Below are 24773 nucleotides of genomic sequence, written 5' to 3'. Positions count from 1 at the left end.
TGCCTTCGGCTCAGGTCATGATCCCGGAGTCCCGGGATCGAGTCCCGCATCGGGCTCCCAGCTCCATGGGGAGTCTGCTTCACTCTCTGACCTTCTCGCTCATGCTCTCTCTCACTGTCTCTCTCTCAAATAAATAAATAAAATCTTAAAAAAAAAAAAAAGAAAATGCAAATAAGAAAATGGGGGTTATTAAAGAGAACTAAAGCAACAGTTTATTAATATGGACTTTGTTTCACAGCACAAGTATCTAAGCATTCAAGAAGATTTTCAGCACCTAAGGTTATATACCATGCAATTAGAGGTCTATCAGGGTAATGGGGAGAGTTAACGCATACACCCTATACCTACTATGGGCAGGCTCTCTGCTCAGGAATGAACAGGAATTTTTTTTTTCATTGAAGACTCCCAATAACCCTTAGAAACTGATATTATTCTCTTCATTTTATTGATGAGAAAACTATGTTACTTGTCCAAGCCTTCACAAATCTGGTATTTGATCTAGGTATACTTGACTCCAAATTCCATGTTACTGTACATGCGGACAGTAGTAAGGACCATTAAATGTTACCAGAGATGGAAAAGGAAAACAATAACAACAACATGAATAGTATCATCAATAATCCTACCAGTAAATCATTTTAGATGTTGTCACTGAATTAAAATACAGTATAAAAAACTCACAATGATTATTCCAGGTCATGTGTGAATTATACTCTGAAGAATCTTGTAAGAAGTCTATAAAATGCAAAATGCGTTTTGGAATAGTTTCCATCCAAAGTGGTTAAAATGAAAAAAAAAAAAAAAAAAAAACCTTCGAAAATTACAGTCTGGTACATAAATGGATTAACTAGAGTTTTTGGAAAATCTAGCAGTATGAAATACCCCATTCCCTTTAAAAACTCTGAAAAATAAGGGGTTAAGGTACACATACAGAAATATATATATATATATATATAGTAGAATCACATGCCTGCTTTTAAAAATGACTTTTAAAGAATGGATTTGATCATCTCTTTTAAAGCCATCTGGTTTTTGAAAACAACCAGCCAGAGCTGACTATAACTTTATGTATTTTCATTCTAAAATTCTGAACTTCCCTAAATGGATCCAAAAAAAGTAAAGACCAGAAATCACAGTGTGGCATATTGTCAACAAACTCCCTTATTGGGACCAAAGTGATTCAGGGAGGGCAAATTGCTTTGTTACATGACATACTTGAAAAGAGATCTTCACCCCGGGGAGGGGGGCACACAACCCAAGAAACTGTAAGCATTTCATTCACAAGGCCCACAGAGAATCAGCTTAAAGACTTCTCATAGCAATGTACTGCTGCAGCTGACAATGTATATTATGAGTAAATGTAAGCAGAGAGGGTGGGAGCACAGGCTAGCAATGATTCTGAACACTGCTGCGGCTTCTGGGTTCTTGAGTTAGTTTGTTCTTGTGAAGCTTTGTGGAGGGACTGAAGGCTGTGGCTTGTTTTCTGTGTGAATGGGCCATTAGTGTGTGTGTGTGTGGGGGGGGCTGTTTTCACAGCACCATGCCTCCTCTGCCCTCTTCCATAAACCGAGCTACTTCATGTGTCTCCTCATATCAGCACCATCACTAAACAAAGCAAGTGCTCATGAATGATAGCCGATGTCAGCAAATTCTGAATAGCTTCTGGAGGGGCGTCCTGCGCCCCAACACTGATGCATGCTAAAAGGGTGAAGTCACCAGGGAGATGACCAACTGCCATTCTTCCAAGAATTAAACAGCAGCAACTGAAAAGAAACCACCCCAATTCAAACTCAACTTATTAGAAGGCAGTGCCAACATGATTTTACATATGACTATGTAGTCTTCACATTCAGTTTCCAGAAACACTATGAAAATGTTATTTTCTTGACATATATTATAAAATCTAATACTATGTTTCTCTGTCCTTTAGTTTCAACGAAATATGAGAAACACTTGTGAAAAACAATAAAATTTTAAGAATGTGGTAATGCATTTGCCCTCACTTAAAACCTAAGTGAAAATTAAAATAAGGACGAAACACAGTAATGCAGCAAGTTATTTACCATATAACAGAGCTTGTTTTTACATCTAGTTTATCCCGGTTACATATAAATATCATACTCTTAACAAGTGATTGAAAGATTCCAGTATACTGGGGTTACTGTGCTTTTTCCAATCATTTGCATAAAACCCTACCGCTCAGAAAGACATCTTAGACTCCTGGCAGTATGTCTTCAGAAAAGAGGTTACACATGACTAAATAAAATTAAATCCCAGTAACCTTCATTTGGAACTTTTTGGTATTGGTAAAATATAGGATTATCTCCTTCAATCTGATGTGCTGCCAGAGAATCCTTGAAAACCTTCTGGCTTCAGGGCTTTGCACAACAGGAATGCCACAGGCGCTGGTTAGAACAGTATGTGTGTTCAAGGAATTTTGCTGTTACGCAGGACTGAGGACTCCCTCTCAGCTGACAACAGGACATGAGAGCAGAACTGGGACGGGAACTCTTATGGTCTCAAGTTCTAACAACACACTTAATAGGATCATTGCCTTCCCATCTAAAGAAGAGCCACTCATGACTCATCAGGGCCTCTAGTAAAGGATGATTCAAGTCACAGAAGATTCTGCTTAATTTGTTCTTTCATTTTTTCAAGCTTATAATAGACTACAGACAAACGGACCATCATATCTAAGAGGCTACCTATTGACAAGTTAGTATAGCTTAGTGTATACCTAGATTTTTCTATTTTTATTTTCTTCTGCCTTATAAGATAATCTCTTTTTTCTTTCTTCTGCCTTATAAGATAATCTTATTTTATAACTTTATGGCTACAGGAAAAGAATGATATTATGTCTTGGATTACTAAGTTGAATTAACGTTGACCTAAGTAGTTTTATTTGGATGGGACTTTAAAATGAATCTCATTTGTAAATACTTGTAAGAAATGCAATATCCTTTGTCATGTCAATTACAAAGTTAGCAAAGAAATCCTTTCAACACATGGAATCACTTAGAAGAGAAAATTTGCAATCAACTACTGTATAGGAGATTTTCAGTATCTATTCACCTCATAATGCTTATTAATCATGTACTGACAAGTTTCCAAAGAGCCTGAATTTAAAAAAAAAAATAAAGAATAAGCCCTTGTATATGGACACGTTAAGGGATTCAGATACGTACAAAAGGTCTCTGTGAGAAAGTTTTCCTTTACATTTTAAGAAGCATGTCATTTTATCTTTGTAAAGAACTGCACTGATACTAATCCAACTTTTAGAAAATACAGCAACAATCATGACTAATAGTTACATGAAAAGCAGAAATGGAACATTCAGAGTACCTTTGTCCCTAACAACACTTGAGTACATAGGAGAAGTTCAAATGCAAACTTGCAGATTTTCAACATTGGAAAACTAAGGACTGTATCTCCCCTTCAAGGAGTTGTTTTGTGGGTAGGGAAAGCCAAAAACCTCTTTTACAGTCCAAACTTTGTTAATATAATTCATTCTTTTCCTACCTCTTCTTATAAGAGATATATTCTTTTAAAAATAGTTTAAAACACTTTTGCATTGATACTCTTGGTACAAAGAAAAATTATTCTATTTAGTTGTATTCTTTTAAAAGTTATTTGTTTAAAAGGGCTTCACTGTATTGGTCTTGTAGCCCTTCATACAGCAGAACAAAAGCAGTTCTATGAAAGAAGTCTAAACTTGGACAAACCGTAAAAAAAAAAAAAAAAAGCAAAGTTCCTCTCTGTTTTTATCAAATTTGATTGCTGCAGCTGTTCCCAGTTTCTGTATTTTAAAAATAGCCTTATTCAGTGCCTTGTTGGCTAAAGGCCAGAGTGCCATTAGAACATGCTGTACGGAAAACCTCTATTCAGTTACAGATACAGAAATATATTTAAGATCAGTGGGGGTCATCTGCAGCAAACACTTGTAAAGGAAAATAGAATTTTAATGTGTTTAGACTGATCGCCACTTTTGCCACATAGTTTAAAGCTCTTGTGCAGAATCTTTCCATTAATTTTTTTAAAAATTTCAGTCAGGTAAAAATGCAAACTGAGTATCAAGTTCATTGAAAAAATATTATTAGAAAGGTCTTGTTTCTCAAATAGTAGTTAGATAGCTGAGATACACATTTCAAAGAAGGTTATTGGTGGTTCTGTTCAACAAGTTCACAGGTATGCCTTGAACCAGTGGAAAGGTATGTATTACTTAGCAAATGCTATGAAAGGAAACACAACTTGTCTCCGATGCAGGCCACCTAATCAATGTCCCCAGGTTTGAAACAAACCAAGGTGCCCAAGGAGAAGGAGTCTATGAACTCATTTTGAACTTATGATAAATTTATCTTTGGGCTCAAAGTGTACAGGGATAGGGTCAAAGAAATGAATTATTAGTAGCATTTCACAGCCCAATTCTACATCTATTCAGTTCTTTCCTTTTTCCTCAAGAAATAATTGAAACTAGCATTTAGGACTAAACAGATTCATAAAGAATGCTAATTTGAGTTTTAAGTAAAAAGAATCTGTTCTGCATGGATTATCAATAAAAAAGAAGAGATTTGGAAGCCAGGAAATGAGAACAGTAAGAAAGAATTAGAAAGCAGGGGTCTAGGGAGAACATGAGTGAGAAGAGAAGATTTTATTAGGGAAATGTACATCATTGTCAAGAGGTGAAACACCTGAGATTTCACCTTTCTTGAAAGCTAACATGTTAGTCTTCCACAATTTGGGGCAGGTTGGCACAAGACAGAAATCTCATTACCTACAACATTTATGTTAGCCTTCTGAACCCAAATTTCCACAGGGTGAAGCAAAGAGCATTTACATCATTGAACTGAAGGAGCATAGAGAAATTAGGTCAGCATTCTGCAGGCTTCTTGGGACAGGATTAGGCTCACTGTGAACCTATGGACAGAAATAAAACACACACTGCTCTGATTTCCATTAGGAACAGGGATGAAGAGAAGATGCTCAGATGTTCTAGGTGCAAGACATAGTAGAACCAAAATTCAGTGGGATTGAAATGGTAAGAAGAACAAAGCTCAACTAGAACTCGATCAGTGGCAGCCTGTGGTAATAAAGTTCTTTATTAGGCTATTAAGTTAATATAATTATTTTGCGATGCCATTCCTTTATGATTTCCAAAATAAAAGTAGTGGTGGTGACAAAGTAATGGTATCTTAGAACCCTCAATAGTGATATCACCAAAATAGACATCTGCTATTTACCACATTTTTTAAAAAATTTTTTTATTTGACAGCGAGAAAGAGAGATCACAAGGAGGCAGAGAGGCAGGCAGAGAGAGAGGATGAAGCAGGCTCCCTGCTGAGCACAGAGCCCGATGCGGGGCTCGATCCCAGGACCCTGAGATCATGACCTGAGCCAAAGGCAAAGGCTTAACCCACTGAGCCATGCAGGCGCCCCTATTTGCCACATTCTTATTATAATCTCAAAAATAACACCAACCAAAGTGTCAAAACAAAAAAGAAAAATATTATAATCATATATGTCGAGAAAGCAGGAGTGGCAATCCTTATATCAGATCAACTAGATTTTAAGCCAGAGACTATTATAAGAGATGAGGAAGGACTCTATATCATACTCAAAGGATCTGTCCAACAAGAAGATCTAACAATTTTACGTGTCATCCTTGTGCAGGGGCCATGCTAATCTTCTCTGTATCATTCCAATTTTAGTATATGTGCTGCCGAAGCGAGCACAAGATCTAACAATTTTAAATATCTATGTCCCCAACGTGGGAGCAGCCAACTATATAATCCAATTAATAACAGAATCAAAGAAACACATCAACAATAATACAATAATAGTAGGGGACTTTAACACTCCCCTCACTGAAATGGACAGATCATCCGAGCAAATAAAGGCCTTACATGACACACTGGACCAGATGGATATCACAGATATATTCAAAATATTTCATCCCAAAGCAACAGAATACACATTCTTCTCTAGTGCACATGGAACATTCTCCAGAATAGATCACATCCTCGGTCCTAAATCAGGTCTCAACCGGTATCAAAAGATTGGGATCATTCCCTGCATAATTTCAGACCACAATGCTCTGAAGCTAGAACTCAATCACAAGAGGAAATTTGGAAAGAACCCAAATACATGGAGACTAAACAGAATCCTTCTAAAGAATGAATGGGTCAACCAGGAAATTAAAGAAGAATTGAAAAAATTCATGGAAACAAATGATAATGAAAACACAATGGTTCAAAATCTGTGGGACACAACAAAGGCAGTCCTAAGAGGAAAATATATAGCGATACATGCCTTTCTCAAGAAACAAGAAAGGTCTCAGGTACACAACCTAACCCTACACCTAAAGGAGCTAGAGAAAGAACAAGAAAGAAACCCTGAGCCCAGCAGGAGAAGAGAAATCATAAAGATCAGAGCAGAAATCAATGAAATAGAACAAAAAAAACAATAGAACAAATCAATGAAACTAGGAGCTGGTTCTTTGAAAGAATTAATAAGATTGATAAACCCCTGGCCAGACTTATCAAAAAGAAAAGAGAAAGGACCCAAATTAATAAAATCTAGAATGAAAGAGGAGAGATCACAACTAACACCAAAGAAAAACAGACAATTATAAGAACATACTATGAGCAACTCTACGCCAACAAATTTGACAATCTGGAAGAAATGGATGCATTCCTAGAGACATATAAACTACCACAACTGAACCAGGAAGAAATTGATAGCCTGAACAGACCCATAACCAGTAAGGAGATTGAAACAGTCAACAAAAATCTCCAAACAAACAAAAGCCCAGGACCAGATGGCTTCCCGGGGGAATTCTATCAAACATTTTTTTTTTTTAAAGATTTTATTTATTCATTTGACAGAGAGAGATCACAGTAGACAGAGAGGCAGGCAGAGAGAGAGAGAGAGGGAAGCAGGCTCCCTGCTGAGCAGAGAGCCCGATGTGGGACTCGATCCTAAGACCCTGAGATCATGACCTGAGCCGAAGGCAGCGGCTCAACCCACTGAGCCACCCAGGTGCCCCTCTACCAAACATTTAAAGAAGAAATAATTCATATTCTCCTGAAACTGTTCCAAGAAATAGAAATGGAAGGAAAACTTCCAAATTCATTTTATGAGGCCAGCATCACCTTGATCCCCAAACCAGACAAGGATCCCATCAAAAAAGAGAACTACAGACCAATATCCTTGATGAACACAGATGCGAAAATTCTCACCAAAATACTAGCCAATAGGTTTCAACAGTACATTAAAAGGATTATTCACCACGACCAAGTGGGATTTATTCCAGGGTTGCAAGGTTGGTTCAACATCCGCAAATGAATCAATGTGATACAACACATCAATAAAAGAAAGAACAAGAACCATATGATACTCTCAACAGATGCTGAAAAAGCATTTGACAAAGTACAGCATCCCTTCCTGATCAAAACTCTTCAAAGTGCAGGGATGGAGGGCACATACCTCAATATCATCAAAGCCATCTATGAAAAACCCACCGCAAATATCATTCTCAATGGAGAAAAACTGAAACCTTTTCTGCTAAGGTCAGTAACACGGCAGGGATGTCCATTATCACCACTGCTATTCAACATAGTACTAGAAGTCCTAGCCTCAGCAATCAGACAACAAAAGGAAATTAAAGGCATCCAAATAGGCAAATAAGAAGTCACACTATCACTCTTCGCAGATGATGTGATACTATATGTGGAAAACCCAAGACTCCACTCCAAAACTGCTAGAACTTGTACAGGAATTCAGTAAAGTGTCAGCATAAAATCAATGCACAGAAATCAGTTGCATTTCTCTACACCAACAACAAGACAGAACAAAGAGAAATTAAGGAGCCAATCCCATTTACAATTGCACCCAAAACCAGAAGATACCTAGGAATAAACCTAACCAAAGAGGCTAAGAATCTATACTCAGAAAACTATAAAGTACTCATGAAAGAAATTGAGGAAGACACAAAGAAATGGAAAAATGTTCCATGCTCCTGGATTGGAAGAATAAATATTGTGAAAATGTCTATGATACCTAAAGCAATCTACACATTTAACGCAATTCCTATCAAAGTACCATCCATCTTTTTCAAAGAAATGGAACAAATAATCCTAAAATTTATATGGAACCAGAAAAAACCTCGAATAGCCAAAGGGATATTGAAAGAGAAAGCCAAAGTTGGTGGCATCACAATTCCAGACTTCAAGCTCTATTACAAAGCTGTCATAATCAATGGTACTGGCACAAAAACAGACACATAGATCAATGGAACAGAATAGAGAGCCCAGAAATAGACCCTCAACTCTATGGTCAACTAATCTTCTACAAAGCAGGAAAGAATGTCCAATGGAAAAAAGACAGCCTCTTCAATAAATGGTGTTGGGAAAATTGGACAGCCACATGCAGAAAAATGAAATTGGACCATTTCCTTATACCACACACAAAAATAGACTCAAAATGGATGAAGGACCTCAATGTGAGAAAGGAATCCATCAAAATCCTTGAGGAGAACACAGGCAGCAACCTCTTCGACCTCAGCCACAGCAACATCTTCCTAGGAACATCGCCAAAGGCAAGGGAAGCAAGGGCAAAAAGGAACTACTGGGATTTTATCAAGATCAAAAGCTTTTGCACAGCAAAGGAAACAGTTAACAAAACCAAAAGACAACTGACAGAATGGGAGAAGATATTTACAAATGACATATCAGATAAAGGGCTAGTGTCCAAAATCTATAAAGAACTTAGCAAACTCAACACCCAAAGAACAAATAATCCAATCAAGAAATGGGCAGAGGACATGAACAGACATTTCTGCAAAGAAGACATCCAGATGGCCAACAGACACATGAAAAAGTGCTCCATATCACTCGGCATTAGGGAAATACAAATCAAAACCACAATGAGATATCACCTCACACCAGTCAGAAGGCTAAAATTAACAAGTCAGGAAATGACAGATGCTGGCGAGGATGCGGAGAAAGGGGAACCCTCCTACACTATTGGTGGGAATGCAAGCTGGTGCAACCACTCTGGAAAACAGCATGGAGGTTCCTCAAAATGTTGAAAATAAAACTGCCCTATGACCCAGCAATTGCACTACTGGGTATTAACCCTAAAGATACAAAGGTAGTGATCCGAAGGGGCACGTGCACCTGAATGTTTATAGCAGCAATGTCCACAATAGCCAAATTATGGAAAGAACCTAGATGTCCATCAACAGATGAATGGATCAAGAAGATGTAGTATATATACACAATGGAATACTATGCAGCCATCAAAAGAAATGAAATCTTGCCATTTGTGACAACGTGAATGGAACTAGAGCATATCATGCTTAGCGAAATAAGTCAAGCAGAGAAAGACAACTATCATATGATCTCCCTGAAATGAGGAAGTGGAGATGCAACATGGGGGGTTAAGGGGGTAGGAGAAGAATAAATGAGACAAGATGGGATTGGGAGGGAGACAAACCGTAAGTGACTCATAATCTCACAAAACAAACTGAGGGTTGCTGGGGGGAGGGGGGTGGGAGAAGGGGGGTGGGGTTATGGACACTGGGGAGGGTATGTGCTATGGTGAGTGCTGTGAAGTGTGTAAACCTGGCGATTCACAGACCTGTACCCCTGGGGATAAAAATATATTATATGTTTATAAAAAATAAAAAAATTTTAAAAATCATATATGTCTGTTGCTAGGCTTGGTGTTGACTATGTACGTATGCATGTGTGATATATATATATATATATATATATATATATATAGTGATGAGCAAGACTCAACAGAGACTCTTAATATAATCGCTAGAATGGAGAGGTTCTCATTTACCATACATTCAGAAGTGGGCATAAGTCTGGAACTTCCAGAGGGCATCTTGCTACCACATGGGAGGAGTCATTTTGGTTTGTAAATTGAGCACTTGGATTCACCATTTCCATAGTCATGGACTTTTCCATTACATGAGCAAATAAATCCACTCTGTCTCTTTTAAAATCACTTTAAATTTAAACATATAAAATAAAGACCCGTTTAGCCAGTTGAACTGGTTTTCTCTCCCTTGCAGCTAAATGACACCTGAGTGACATGAATTCTGGTTCCAAATACTGCCAGATTCATTGTCCTCAATATACTTTGGTAGTGTCATTCTCCTTTACTGCCACTTTTAATTGATTTGTATTCCTTAATGAGCAAGAAACTTGGCATTTAGCAACTCATAATCTTAACTTTATTTCCAATACTCTTCCATGCATATTCTCAGATTGTCCAAACTACTCTTTTCTGTTCCCTTCAGTAGACTTGATTACCCCTACTCTGCTGACCGTTGCCCTCAAGCATGGAAGCATTTTTGTCCTCTCCTATTTAAATTCTGTCAGTCCTTTAAGGCTCAGGTATTATCTCTTCCATACTGCTTTCTCTAACGTCATCAACCCATAGCTAAATGTAACAAAAACACAATATCATTATCACCTTTTTGGCACTCAACTTACATGGGGATCATAGAAACAAAGTTTCACAAAGTGTGGCTCCCAGAGTGTAAGACCTAGCAGTTAAAGAAATGACACATGTCACTTTGCACTTAGGTCATTTCATTGTCTAATGGTCTACTATGAGACTCCTTACTGTTGAGCTTGAACATTATCAGTATTTTAGTCCAAGTCAGCTTTATCCTCCACACCACTCACAAAAGTTGCCCCCATTTTGACACAGCTATTACGAATTTCTAATTATCTCATTCTGTTTCATCATGACTAGGGATTTCTGGCAAGAATTATTACTTTCCTGGCTTAAATTTGATCTCCATATTTATTTTCTTATATCATACATATTGTTTCATAATATTACCTAACTTCCATTTGTTCATTTATTCATTTACTTCACACAACACAGTTACATGGAGCACAAAATAGATGCTCAGTAGATCAATATATGCCAGGTATTGTGAATGAAATTATGGTTCCTATTCTCAAAGAGCACATTATCCTTAAGAGAACTGACCTACAAGAAAAAATGTCCTATAGTATAATTCGTGCTACAATAGACATATTCAAAGTGTAAACTGAAAAATGGAGTGTTTGGCTCTATGGATGATGACTGGGGGTGGGGAAAATTGGGGTAGTAAGAGTTTACGGAAAGTCTTTCTGGAATTGATGATACTGAAGGTCAGTTTTAGTTATCTGATGTTGGGGTGAGTGAAACTCTCCCCAAATGAGAAACATGTATGAAAATAAAATGATATTTAAATCACATGCTATATCCAGTGGATTATAAAAATCTCAATTTTTCTGGTTTATAAATATAAGAAGGAGGGGTTGTGATTAAGTGAGATAATGAGGACTCAGTCATGAAGGGCCTTATAACCTTTGCTAGTTTGCTTGAATTGTCCTTGTAGCTGACTGGGGGCCAGTTAAGATTTCCAAGTGAAGTAGAGATGTGATGAGACTGCATTTCAAAAAGAACATCTAGAGAGTCATGTGGAATCTGGCTTATGAGGAAATGAGGTTAGGAAACAAGGTGATTATTTCGAAAGAAGCACTGAAATAATCCAGATAAGAGATGACAAAGAGGTAGGTAAGGCTGAGGCCATGTGTAGAAGAAGGAAGGTTGTGTATGAGGCAGAACTGGCAGTACCAGAACCTGGGAGGTGGGGAATGTTAGAAGTATGACCCATGACAATGTCTCCAATCAATATGGAGAAAATGGTGGTGGTGGGGTTAAGTTGGGAGAGGATAAGTTGGGAAGTAAAAACATGATGAGTCTGATTTAGGATGTGCATGATATCATGAAACTCTACAGAGAGGACTGCTTGGAGAAACATGTCTGTATATCTGAACACTATTTTCAAATTCACTTAAAATCTTTAAGGGTAAGAACCGTATACTGTGTCACTTTTTAGTTTGTTGTTGGTTTGTTTCTTAGATCCTCAAATGCACAACCTGGCATAGAACAAACAATCAATAAACAAATGTTGAATTAGTAATAATGTACTGTATTAAGTACACTTGAAGCTTTCCTGATAGCCTTCTTCAAGTGTTGCCAAAGGATAGACTCACCTTTGAATTTGTTTTACAATGAGTACTAGTTGGGGGAAAAAATGGCTCATGACCTCAGAGATAATTTCTTAAAGTGACAAATGTATTTCTTCTGATTAAGGGTAAACGTTGATAGATTACTTTTATAGGGAATGATTTCTTATATTAGTTTGTCTCTATTTAGTTTTCTAAATTTTTTCCCATGACTTACTACATTCATAGTACTTAAGAACTGTGCTTAAGACATTGTTAGATGTTTTATTTTTTAAAACTTAAAACCCAAAGCATTTCTTATTGATATCATTTTATAGATGGGGAAAAGAAGTCAGAGAATATAAATTATTTGTTCACAGTTATTCAGTGAGTGTCTACAGTTCTGCTCATATCACAGTTCCTCCTTGCCTCTCAAGGATACCAACAGAAGATTCTTTGGACGACTGCCATTAATTGATAATATCTCATCAAGGTAAATTTTAGAGACAAAACTGTTGTTATCTAGCCATTCTGCTTGTTGAAAACTCCTTTGTCATTATTAATTATTCTCTATTTTCACCCTGATTCTAGAATGTTGATAATTTCATTTCTACTGGTTGCTGTAAAAATGGACATCAATTTGCCCCATTCTTTGTTATCTGTACAATAGCGTAAAGAAGTTAGGATTACATTTATAAAAATAAAGTATTATATAACTACCTACTAAATGTTTTATTCTCAAATATTTCCAAAAATAATTACAATTTGATAGCATTTTAATATTTAAAAATTCTTTAAATCAGATATTTCTGACTATTTAACATGTACTGCAGGTTAGTTATTTTCATAAGATACTAATCAGACCATCACATTGTTAGTTGTTAGAAGTATTTTATGAATTTTGAGTTCTATTAAATTGATGATTTATTTTTTCCAGATAAGTCACCATGTAAGAGGCACTTACTTATTACACGTTTTTCAGCATATGTTGCAAGTTTATTTTAATGCTGAAGAGGCACATTATGATCAAAGCAGAATTCTGCCCAATTTAAACTGTTCCAAGCTATTTTCATACATTCACTCATGTAATACTGTAAAATTTACATTAAAATGAACGCTCCTCTACAATTAAGTGATTCAGTCAACATTTAAAAAAAAAGGTGCAAATGTGTGCAACGTGAAAAAAAAAATCAACAGATGTGCGAATAATCTCTGCTTGGGGATTTGTATCAAAAAGAACATTAGCCCCCCACCCAAAAGTTGCAACACTTATTCTTTCTACAGGCTGAAGTTTCTCTGCACCCATGTTGAAGGACATACACAAAAACAGTAATAAGATTTTCTCCTGTGATGATAAATGGATGAGTCAATAACAAACTGAAGTGAGGAGCAAATAAAATAACCTACAAAATCAACAAAAGCTCTTAGAGATGGAAAATGTATTTTGATTTGGCCTCATTCTTTTACTTCTCTCTCCTGATAATGGATACATATCGAAAGTAGCAATGACTCAAAGAAAGTAGCAATGATTCAGAGAAAGTTCATATGTAAATGCAGGGATAATATTTAGCATTAAAACATTGAAATAGGAATTAGCTAGGATATAGTAAGAAAATGAAAAGCTTGTCATCCTAGAGGATCTGGCCAATGCATGCAGCTGGCCAGACTGTATATTAAATAACTGTAGGTTGACAATTCACATTCTAGTGAAATAAATGGCATCTCCTTAAAGTTTACAGAGCATGTCCTTAGCATTCACATACACTGAGACCCTGGAAAATATCAAGAAGCTATAGGAAATGTGAAGACATTTCTTTCCATGGGATAAATGAAATCACAGTGCTTCACAAAGCTTCATTTAGGTTCTCAGGAGGTATTCTGTAGTGACCACTGGAAGAATGTCCGGCCTTCCATCTACTTCAGTAGGTGTGAGACAAAGAAGAACTTGATGTGTCAATTGACAATCTGAAGTATTTAGACAAATTGAAGCTTCTTGTCAAATAACACTGATCAAAGTTACTTAAGTGTCATCCTTATTTTCTCCTCACCCTGGTAAATGTTGGATATTTATCCCTCCATCATTTCAACTGAGCCTAGTGTCATCTATTTGAAAAAATATAAAATTGGAAATCACATTAATTGACAAGGATATTCCTAAATAGGAGGAAAATGTGTTGATGAATTGTACTTAAACATATCATCCATTAATGTTTTTTCAACTAATTAAAATTTATAGAAGTCATTGCTATACATCATATCAAATCACATACATTAAAACAAGGACAGTGACCTTGTTCACAAATTTCAATACTTTCTATTAGAGTAGGTGGAGTTACAACACATGGAAAACATGTATACTGAGGCTTAATACATGCAGCCAGGTTCAACTCTGACGTGACCCAAAGTTTCAACTGTTCTGATTTACTGCAGCTCTTCCACACAGTTCTACATGTAGCATTGGTAAACTGAACCTTCTAAGTTTGTCTGTATGTGTGTCTATCTAGATAAATACGAATGAGGAAAATGATTAGCCGGAGGACTTTGGTTAAGTCACTGATTATACTTTTATCCATTACATAAGACTGACTTTCCACATAGATTTTAAATTGGGAAATATAAAACAGCTGAGAAAATACAAGGCTTATGATTTGGTGAGGAGTTAACATGACTTAAATTGTTTCATAAAAATCTTCATTGGCTCTTTGCCAGTGAGAACTAAAAGGTTCAAGTTCTTAGTCAACTGGCTAAAAGGAAGTTTAGAGTGTTTCTGGAACATGAAACAGCTAAGACAAACATTACACCATTAGGACAGCAATTATTTTCTTTACAAAAAAAGAATGTTAATAGCAGGGTCATGGGTATGGGAGGGGAACATATGCCCAGGTGAATTAAGTCAAGGACAAAAGAAATATATTACTATGAATTGTTTCCGTTTTTTATCTCTGGTAGTTATGTGCATATAATTCTTTGAAATTGAGGAATTTTTATTTGGGAAAACTTTAAGCACTTGAATAAGCTTTTATCATATGTGTATGTGTGTGTATATCCACAACAGTAGATGTTCTATAAAAATTTCATAATTTTAATTTCCTGCTAATCAGCTTAATTCTGCCTCCACGTTCCCATTTCTCTATCTTATCAGTAAATTCTATCTCACATGTTTTAAAGGCCAATTTCCTCTCTGAAGTTTGTCAAATAGCCAGGAGAATGTGAAAACAGCCTCTCATTCTTAGTGTGTTATATTGCCATTATTATTCGTATTATATAAGCTGGCCTTCTGATGCCATGCACCTGTGGGACTGAGGGAACCTTGCTGAGACTTGTCCTAGGGCTGCCTCCCAGCTCTTCCTTTGGAGATGGAAGATACCTTCACAGCTCTTCCATTTGAGGATGTCATACCATCTCCTTGGGACTCTTCCAGGGAGCCATTTGTGGTTCCACACTATTCTTGGGATCCACCACAGTAACCTTTTCCTCTGCCTGGGCCAGCAGAACCTCTCTTCTCTCTTTCTTGACCCCTAAAATCTTTATCTTTCTTTGGAATCTCATATAATCTCTTCAGAGAGCAAAAGTCATCAGTTGTTGGCCAGATGGCTGAATCTGGTCCACAGAATTGTTTGACTTATACCATATTGCATCATAAAATTTTAAACTGCTGCTAACTTTTTAAAATCTGTCAACTTTTTCTTTTTTCTCTTTTCTTTTTTTTAGAACAACTTTACTGAGGTATGATTGATGTGCAAAAAGCTGTATATATTTAATGTCCAGAATTTGATGAATTTGGAGATAACCCATGGAACCATCACAACAATATATTCCATAAACATATATATATCACCTCCAAAAGCTTCCTCCTACTTTTTTTTTTTTTTTTTTCTGATAAGAACAGCAATGTGTCAGCAACTACCTAAAGAATGAGTCTCAGCCAGGTCAACAGGTAGGTGACAGTGGTTTCCAATAGAAAAGTATGTGCAAAGGAACAGTGAAAGGTGAGATAAATCTTGATGCTTAAAATGATCCAGAAATTGTTCAATTTGGCTGAGCACAGAATTTCATGGATATGAAGGAAAGGGCAGGCATTCTCAAAGGGTAAGCAGGTACATAAATATGTGATTTAATAAACCACGTTAGAGAGTTTGGACTTAGGTGAAGGGCTTTTGGCTCCCCACTGAAATATTTTCTATAGTCCTGGAGAACATAATCAGAGTTTTGGTGTTCAGAAATCTTATGATCTCTCCAAAATCTAGTTTTTTTATCTGTAAAGTGAAAAGAATGTCATATATTCTGTTTGCTTCACTGGATTATCACAAAGATCAAATAATATGATACTGCTAAAGCTTGGCAAACTCTAAGATATAAGTGGACCTTATATGGAATGAAATTTAATTAATGTTTCAACTATATTTGTAGGAGGGGAGTGAAGAGGATCTCTGATAAGTTTTACTATGTACAACAGTAGTAATAAAGTACAATGTATATAAGTTACTAGCAAATAGTAATAAAAATACAATGTATATAGGTTACTAGCAAATATTCAATTAAGAGAAAGACAGATATACAGATAACATGAATATTGGAATAAAAATGAGATAGAGGTTATAGATGTTGCAAATAACTTTTAATTAACTTTTCTCCTTGTTATATTGTTTCTATTATTAGGTGTTGAAGACCTTTATCCTTTGTTTCATTGGGAGTGGGATTTTTTTTTAGTTTTTTTTTCTTTTTAAATTCCAGTTAACATACAGTATTATATTAGTTTCACGTGTACAATATAGTGATTCAACATTTCCGTACATCACCTGGTACTCTTCAAAACAAGTGCCCTCCTCAATTCCCATCACCTATTCCCCCACCCCTCACGCCCACCTCCCCCTTGGTAACCAGTTTGTTCTCTATAGTTGAGAATGTTTCTTTTGCTCATCTGTTTTGTTTCTTAAGTTCCACATATGAATGAAATCATATGGTATTTGTCTTTCCCTGACTGACTTATTTTGCTTAGCATAATCTCTCCAGCTCTATCCCCATCCTTGCAAATTCTGCCCAACACTTTTTAAGGAATGTTTCATGAAAGTAAATACAAATTCTACTTCAGTGGAAGGTCACTCCCTCTGCCTCCTTTGGGGTCAGCATGTGAACTATCAGCACGGGATCCATCAGTGTCTGATGCATCAGAATGTGACCCATCAGAATGTGATCCACCGGCATGTGACCTATGCCTTGCCAAACAGGTGCCACAGATGTGAGACTTCAGTTTGGAAATGAGAGGCTTGAAGGAGGAGGTACGACAAGAAATGCTTCTGGCCAGGATGGCAGGAAGATACTCTGTTCTCTGAAGGAGTAGTGTCAGAAGTCCCAGAGGTAGTATCCTATCTCTAATACCTCTATGTTAAAGTATTATACTCCTGCACAGAAGCAGTGACAGTGAAGTTCCCTATGGATAAGTCTGGTGATTACTTTGTGTGTGGCTTCTGGCTGAGTGGCTTTTAAGCCTGATCCCCTGTCTTCTGAAGATAACCTGGGGCTACTAATATTATATACATTTCTTTTTTTTTTTCTTACATAAGCAAGGCATGATTCTGTTGTTTGCAACTAGAAATTCTGGCTGATATCCATGTCAAAGTAAAACTATGATACTTATCCTGAAACAGCAAACTTTTTAGTTCCAGTCCCTTATTGTACTTAAGAACTAGGACACGAGCACAGTGAGGGTGAGGGCATAAATGTGGAACAAAAGAAAGAAATGGATTCCAATGCTCTATCTTCAAAGCAACATAGATTTTTATAATTAACAACCTCAAAAAAAACTTAATAGGACTTATCAACAAAATTTCTCATGTGACCCTTGAATATTTCTACAACATTTTGTAAAGCTCTACTCTATACTCTTCTCTGTAAAGTTCTGTGGTGATTAAATATGCAAGCTTTATAATAGGAGTTTGGGTCCAGATTGTTACTTCTTCAGTTGTTAATTGTGCGATCTTGAAAAAATATTTAATCTTTGCAAGCACCTGTCCCTTTGCCTATAAAATGAAATAAAAATACCTAGTGAGAATATTGTCAACATTCTTAGCACTGTGCTTGGTATAGGACAGGCACTCAATAGTTGCTTGCTAACATCATAAATAATAATGACATTATGTTATACTAGAAGAGAATTCCAAGGATGGAACAGGAGTAGTGAGTACTGGTGGTCTCGATTCTTGAACTGTGATGGGAGTTCAGCATTAGAACTCCTTAAAAACTTGAAGAGAATGTTGAGTAGTCTAAGATAAAAAAGTATATTCTATCTAACCCTCAAATTTTCAGTAGGAGGCCGGAATAAATGACAGGAGTTCAACTTCTATTTCAAATAACTCTCACCCATTTCTTTGGGATGTCAGGGATTGCCAGACAGTCCCAATTTCTCCCTCTTTATAAATTTTCTCCTTACCTCTTCCTCTTCAGTTATGGACTTTTGTGCCTATTTATACACAAATGCTAGTATTTCTGTATTGAACACAAGAGTTTAAACTCTTGAAGGGGCGCTGGGGTGGCTCAGATGGTTAAGCATCTGCCTCTGGCTCAGGTCATGATCTTAGGGTCCTGGGAATGATCTCAGGTCATGATCTCAGGATCCTAGGAATGAGCCCCGCACTGGGCTCCCTATCCAGTGGAGAGCCTGATTCTTCCTCTCCTTCTCCCTCTACTGCTCCTTCTACTTGTGCTCTCTAACCCTCTCAGTCAAATAAATAAATAAAACCTTAAAAAAAAAAAGTTCTCAAAATGAAGCATTCAAATAATTGCATTAATTTTAGAATATCTTACAAAACTGGCTTTTATTTGTTTGTTTCTTCATTTCTCTGCATTCCAGCCTTATGCATTTAATTTTGGAATACAGGAGTAGTAGGTAGTCTCAGCAGCTAGCTACATTGTCTACATAATCACGGAATTCACTGCTTGTGTTTGCTCAGTCCTATCCTAGTGCTCCAAGAATTGTCAGAAATAAACAAAAGGACATTCACAGCCATCTGGATATAGCTAGTTTTTATTTTTTTGCATTTGCCCTCTTGAATCTTCATTTTTTCTTTTGTATTCTCTTCTTTCTGCTCCGTCCCTCGATTAGCTGGTTTCTTAGTAGCCTAGATATGCTACACAACAGATTACTAAATCACCAAGTGATACTGATAGAACAGCATGCTCTCTTTTCCCTGGGGGGACACATGTGTAACTCTCAAACAGTATACAACTGTGGCTATAAGCAGAGTGGAAAACAAACAGGACATGAGTATAAACCTGGAAAACTATTACTTCTGATGAAAAAAAAAAAAAAAACCTTTAAAAACCATCACCACTCATCAATTTTTAAAATGTTGCCATGTTTAAACATTTATTTGTTTCAAATGAATAATGAAAGGCAGTTCCATCTCCCCCAAACCAAAATTAAGTAGCACTGAAATTCCTTTTCATAGAGTGATATATTTCAAAATTAGGTATTTGGAAAGATACAGACACTGCTTGCAACTATAAAAACAAGATCAAAACATTCTGATGCCCTTTCCCCACTTCAGTAGGACAGCAACTACACAAGGCTATTCTCTAGAGTAATGATCTTCCCTCCCTCCAAAGGGTTTTTTTTTTTTTATCCCATATTCAGGAGGTCATATCCAGTCTTCAGCTGCACAAAGCTCCACTCCTATTAATTTAAAATGGGGGTTTCAGAGGTTCACATACAGGAAAACCTGCTTCTTAAGAGGTAAGCTCTATCAAAATCCCATTTGAAGAAAAAAATGAGACCATAGCTTTGAGAAAAATAATCTATTTATATAATCTATCTTCCTCACTAATAAGAAATAAAGGAAAGCTTAAAATAGAAGTTAATAATGTATCATTTCTTAAACAAAGCTCAGTTTATCTCTGTGTTTTAGAAACACTGTTTTGTTTTGTTTTGCATTTCTTTTTGGATCTGGTATTATTTTTATCATCATCATCATCATCATTCTGTTAAGCAATCTGACAGATACAAAAGGTTATTCACCCTATGACTGTCTCATTTAAAAAAATGTTGCACATTCATCGAAAAGAATGAAAGAAATCTGGTTGAAGATGCAGGTGCACTAATAAATGGGTGGTCTTTGGATTACAGTATTTATGTGTACTATGGCAAAGCTGAACAGAAACCTAAATGTTATACATACAAAGTGGTACAACAAGAACATCTGTGTTGGGGGGATTGAACTGGCATGGCTAACACCTCCAGTGCCAGGTGCAAAGGAAATTTCAATACAGCTTGAGTAATCTTGACTGCTAGCATCTGCCTGCATCAGATTATCTCCTATGTTCCTAGTCCACCAGTATCCATTAGAGTATTTATATGATACATCTGGTGGTGCAATGGCCAAGCAAGAAGTAGCAATGCCTCCATTACTGGGGGCAAATGCCCGACTCTTTAACTCAACATAAAGGCAAACAGGAATTCTTTTCAGGTTCAAGGGCAGCCGGCCAATTCTACAAGACTGATTAGCAGACAGCACTCCAAAAAGATCACTGCTCTGTCTTTTCAGTATTAACTAGACACGTATTCATGCGCATAATGTGGAGAAGGATAATTCTTCAGCTTAAAATTATGTCTTTACATATTATTGCCAGGAAAATAACAGAGTTTTAATACGTTGCAAGAATCATTACAGAGTTTTAGAGTGACTTGGCTCAATTCAAAGTCCCAACATACATTCAGTTTTCAGGATCAATCAGTTTGCTAGGGTGAGGATGATGGAGACCCTCCATCCAGTAGTCTCCACAACATGAAGCTTCACATAACCAACAAAGCAGGCTACACAAGGGTTATGCCTCTTTCTTCAAATCACCTTCAATATATGCCCATGCCACCTACTGCAGAGAAAGCAGAGTCAGCGATGGGCCTGACTCCAACATTCTACCGTCTTAGAGCCTACACAAATCAGCACCCACCCTCTCCCCTTTCTTCTGCTTCCTGCTAGAACAGATTCGTGGGTCTTTATCTTCATAAAGCAAGCCCATCTCCTCCTGATTTATATGCTCACCTTTTTCTGATTTTTTTATGCACTCTCCCTCTTCACTGGATCCTTCCTGTTTGAATTTTAAGCCACTCAGGATTTTCTCCTTAGAAGAAACCCTGTGGATGGCCTATTCCCCTACAATGGACACCTTCACTCTTGTTCTCCTCTTTCTCAACCAAACATCTTCTCAAGTTTCTTACCTTGTTCCCCTCCTACTCACCACCCAAGCCATTAAATTCTGGCTACTTTTGTCAACATTTTATTAAAATTCACAATTTATTTTGTAAGTGATGTCCCTTCTTGTTGCTAAAATCAAAGGACTTCATTATTCTACTAGATATGTCAGCAGCATTCGACCAGTGTGATCACTGTGACTTCATGCAGTCTCTTTCCTTAGCCCTTGCTTTTGTGACACTCACACCTATGTTTCATTTGGTTTCACTTATTCCTACATCCCTGGACACTAATTCTTGGTCTTCTTTTAACTCTCTCCTCTCCCTATTTAACAATGAAAGGATGGAATGTCGTGGGGCTCTGTCTTGGGTTCTCTTTCCACTATATTCTATCTTTAGAAATTTTCATTCACCTACATGGCTTCCATGACCACTATTTTGCAGCCGACCTATACATTTTAATCTCATGTCTTCAAAAATTCAGGCCCTAACAACAAACTGTTCATCCAGCATTTGAATTTGGATGACTCAGAAGTAATTCAAATCCAACACTTCTGAAGTTCACTCATTTCCACTCTCCCCAAAATACCTATTCCTTTTCTAAGGTTTTCAATCCTTCCAAATTTCAATACCATTCATACAATTGATTAAGCCAGATAACTTAAGTCACCTTTCACATTTCCTTTCTACTTTCCTGAATCTATCAATAGCCAAGAATTTCCAGTTAACTTTCAGAAATTAAACAAGTTATACAAGAATATGTACTTTATAAAAATTGGCAACTTTCACCACAGCTCCCAATCTATTCGTCTTCTTTCTCTAGCCAGAGGTAAAATTAATTATGGATTTGGTGTATATTCACCCAAATATCTTGACTATTCTTATATGTACTCACATATATATGAGTTCAATTTTAAACATACAGATTGGTTTGTATGTCAGTTTTTAACAAAAACAAAACAAAACAAAACAAAAAAGTAACATACTCTGTAATCTGGTTTATTCAGACAAAGACATGTTCTGGGGAGCTATTTCTGTATATATAGATTTGTTTCATTTTAATTAATGCATAAAATACCACAGCATGAACATTCCACTATTAGACTTTCTTCTATTTCAAGTCAGGCTTTCTCTTTTTTTCTATTACAATAGTGCAATGAATATTTTTTATTCAGAGCTTCTTCTATGAATGTTTCTCAGGGTTGAAGAATATAGTTTTAAAAAGACACTGCCAGATTATACTCCCAAGTTGTACTGGAAGGCTATTCTCCATGGATTTGCCACATTTTTGTACATGTGGCAAGTAAGGCTTTGTCCTTTTTCTGCATGATCTTTTCAAAGATGAATAGTGAGAAGTCTTGAAAAATAACGTCTCCTTCTGGAGCATTAGGGAGACAGGCTTACCCTATTACAAGAGATAATATCTCCTCCAACCTCAGTAAAGTTCTCCTGCAATTACAATACACACTGCACAGGCAATCTCTGGCTGTCTTTGTGTTGTCCTGTGGGAACTAGAGTTCGGGGAGCCAGTACAAAAAGGTTGATATTCTGGTTACTGCTACTGTTATGAGTAATAAACTAGACTTCATCTCTAACTCAGAAATCAAGTACCTTCTGCCAGCATTCAGGAAACTGTGGCAGTGGCCATACAGTTTATATTCTTACCATAAGGGTATGAGGAATATAGTATTCCTCACATTATAGCCAATAATTGATAGGAATGAACTTTTCCATGTCCAGTAAAATAGAAGAAAACAATGATTTCTCATTGTTTAATTTGCATTTCCCCGGTTATTAATATAGTGATGTCATATGTTTCTCTCCTCCTTCCCTTCTATTCCCTTCCCTTCCTCATACTTACTTGCTTTTGTTCATCTGATACCACCCTCCTAATCCAAAGTGATTGTAATAGCTTCCGAAATGTCTGCCCCATATCTACTCTATCTCCCCCAAATGCAGATCTGAACTCATCACTTCTCTGCTTAAGAACACTTACTCTTTCAGAGTACTCTTAGGATAAAACCCTGAATCTTTGACAGGGCCTGTACGACCCCACACCTTCTCCCTGCCGGCCTCCCCAACTCTCTCTGTTGCTATTCTTGTCTTCATTTCTGACAGTAAATACAAGTGTTCACTTTCTTGAATATGTCTTGCTCTTGTTTTGGGGTTGTTCGTTGATTTATAACAACACATTTCATGTGCCATTTCACATTCATGTTTTCAAGGAAGTTTGTTACAACTTCATGTTTTGGAAATAAATTTTGAAGAACCATGTGTTTTAGTTGTACACTGCAACACAAATAAAAAAAATATATAGGAAGAAAAATATACAGAAATGTTACATGGCAGCTATTTCTGGGTAATAGTGTATATACGTATTTCTCATTTTAGTTGTTTTAGTTTTCCATATTCTTTCCTTTTCTGCAGACATATTTTACTCTATTAGTTAGAAATTTTTTTTCCTAAAAAAATTGTTTCTTCGCATTTTGCTCTCTTCTATCACATAATTTCAACAAAACAAATAATAAAGGTTCAGATGTGGTACCTGATCTTTCTGTAAGAAGGGAACACAATTTAAAAATATCAAGAGAGAGGGGCATCTGGGTGCCTCAGTGGGTTAAAGTCTCTGCCTTTGGTCGGGTCATGATCTCAGGCTCCTGGGATCCTCTCAGGGTCCTTCCCTTCCTCTCTCTCTCTGCCTGCCTTTCTGCCTACTTGTGTTCTCTGGCAAATAAATAAAATCTTTAAAAAATATATCAAGAGAGGATTAAGTTCATGAACTGCTTTGTCCTCACTTAAATTAACTTCGAATCATTACATTTAAGGAAATATGGCACTGAACTGAGAGGAAATTCCACTGATGGCTTCTTGGATTTCAGAGTCCTGTAGTACCATCTTGGCTTCCATTTATGTCTCCCACCCTCTCACACTCCTTTGTTCTTCCTCCCACTCAAAATTTAAGAAGCACTGTCTGCTTGCCAGGATGCTGGTAAGCAAGTCAAAGGAGTTCATGGTGAAATGGAGAAGTTGATCTAAAAGACCTACCATTATCATGATGGCCAATGGTAAGAGAAAACATGAAACTGATGACTATAATTAGAGATAGCATTTGAGAAGGATCTTGAGGAAGACATGTACACTTGCTTGATGGCTGAGGGATGTAGTGAGATTTTTTCATACAGGGTAAACAAGACTATTTCAAGTTAGGGCAAATACAAGCAATGTCACAAGAAAGATACCTGCAGTACTGGTATGCATGCATAAGGTAGTTAATGACAAACCTGGGAGAAAATTAAGGTTTTGAGCCACATTTCCCTCAAGGGTAAAATAGGGGTAATATGTTAAAAGTATCTCACAAAGTGCAGGGGCCCAGAGCAGTAATATATATTAGTCATTTTCCCTCTTCCATCTCTTATATAAAAATTCCCTTTCTCTCAAATATTCTCAGTCTATTTGTGCAGATGAGCCCAGAATAATAAGGATCATAATAATAACAATAATAATTATCACTAATATTTTTAACATTTGATAAATACAGTTAATATACAACTGTTTTATATGTTTTA

The 24773-nt window shown here is 36.7% G+C and overlaps 1 protein-coding gene and 1 non-coding gene across 6 annotated transcripts in view; both read right to left on the bottom strand.

Moving 5' to 3' along the window:
- The window catches only part of DGKB (diacylglycerol kinase beta), a 700192-nt gene that overhangs the window by 40616 nt on the left and 634803 nt on the right, over positions 1-24773 (bottom strand). The window lies entirely within an intron of this gene.
- On the bottom strand, positions 5627-5729 carry LOC116569725. Its single transcript, XR_004277156.1, has one exon. It is a non-coding gene; the product is annotated as a U6 spliceosomal RNA (small nuclear RNA).

Source organism: Mustela erminea, chromosome 11, assembly GCF_009829155.1.
Source record: "Mustela erminea isolate mMusErm1 chromosome 11, mMusErm1.Pri, whole genome shotgun sequence".
NCBI classification, from domain to species: Eukaryota; Metazoa; Chordata; class Mammalia; order Carnivora; family Mustelidae; genus Mustela; species Mustela erminea.
This window is presented reverse-complemented; position numbering and strand designations above follow the sequence as displayed.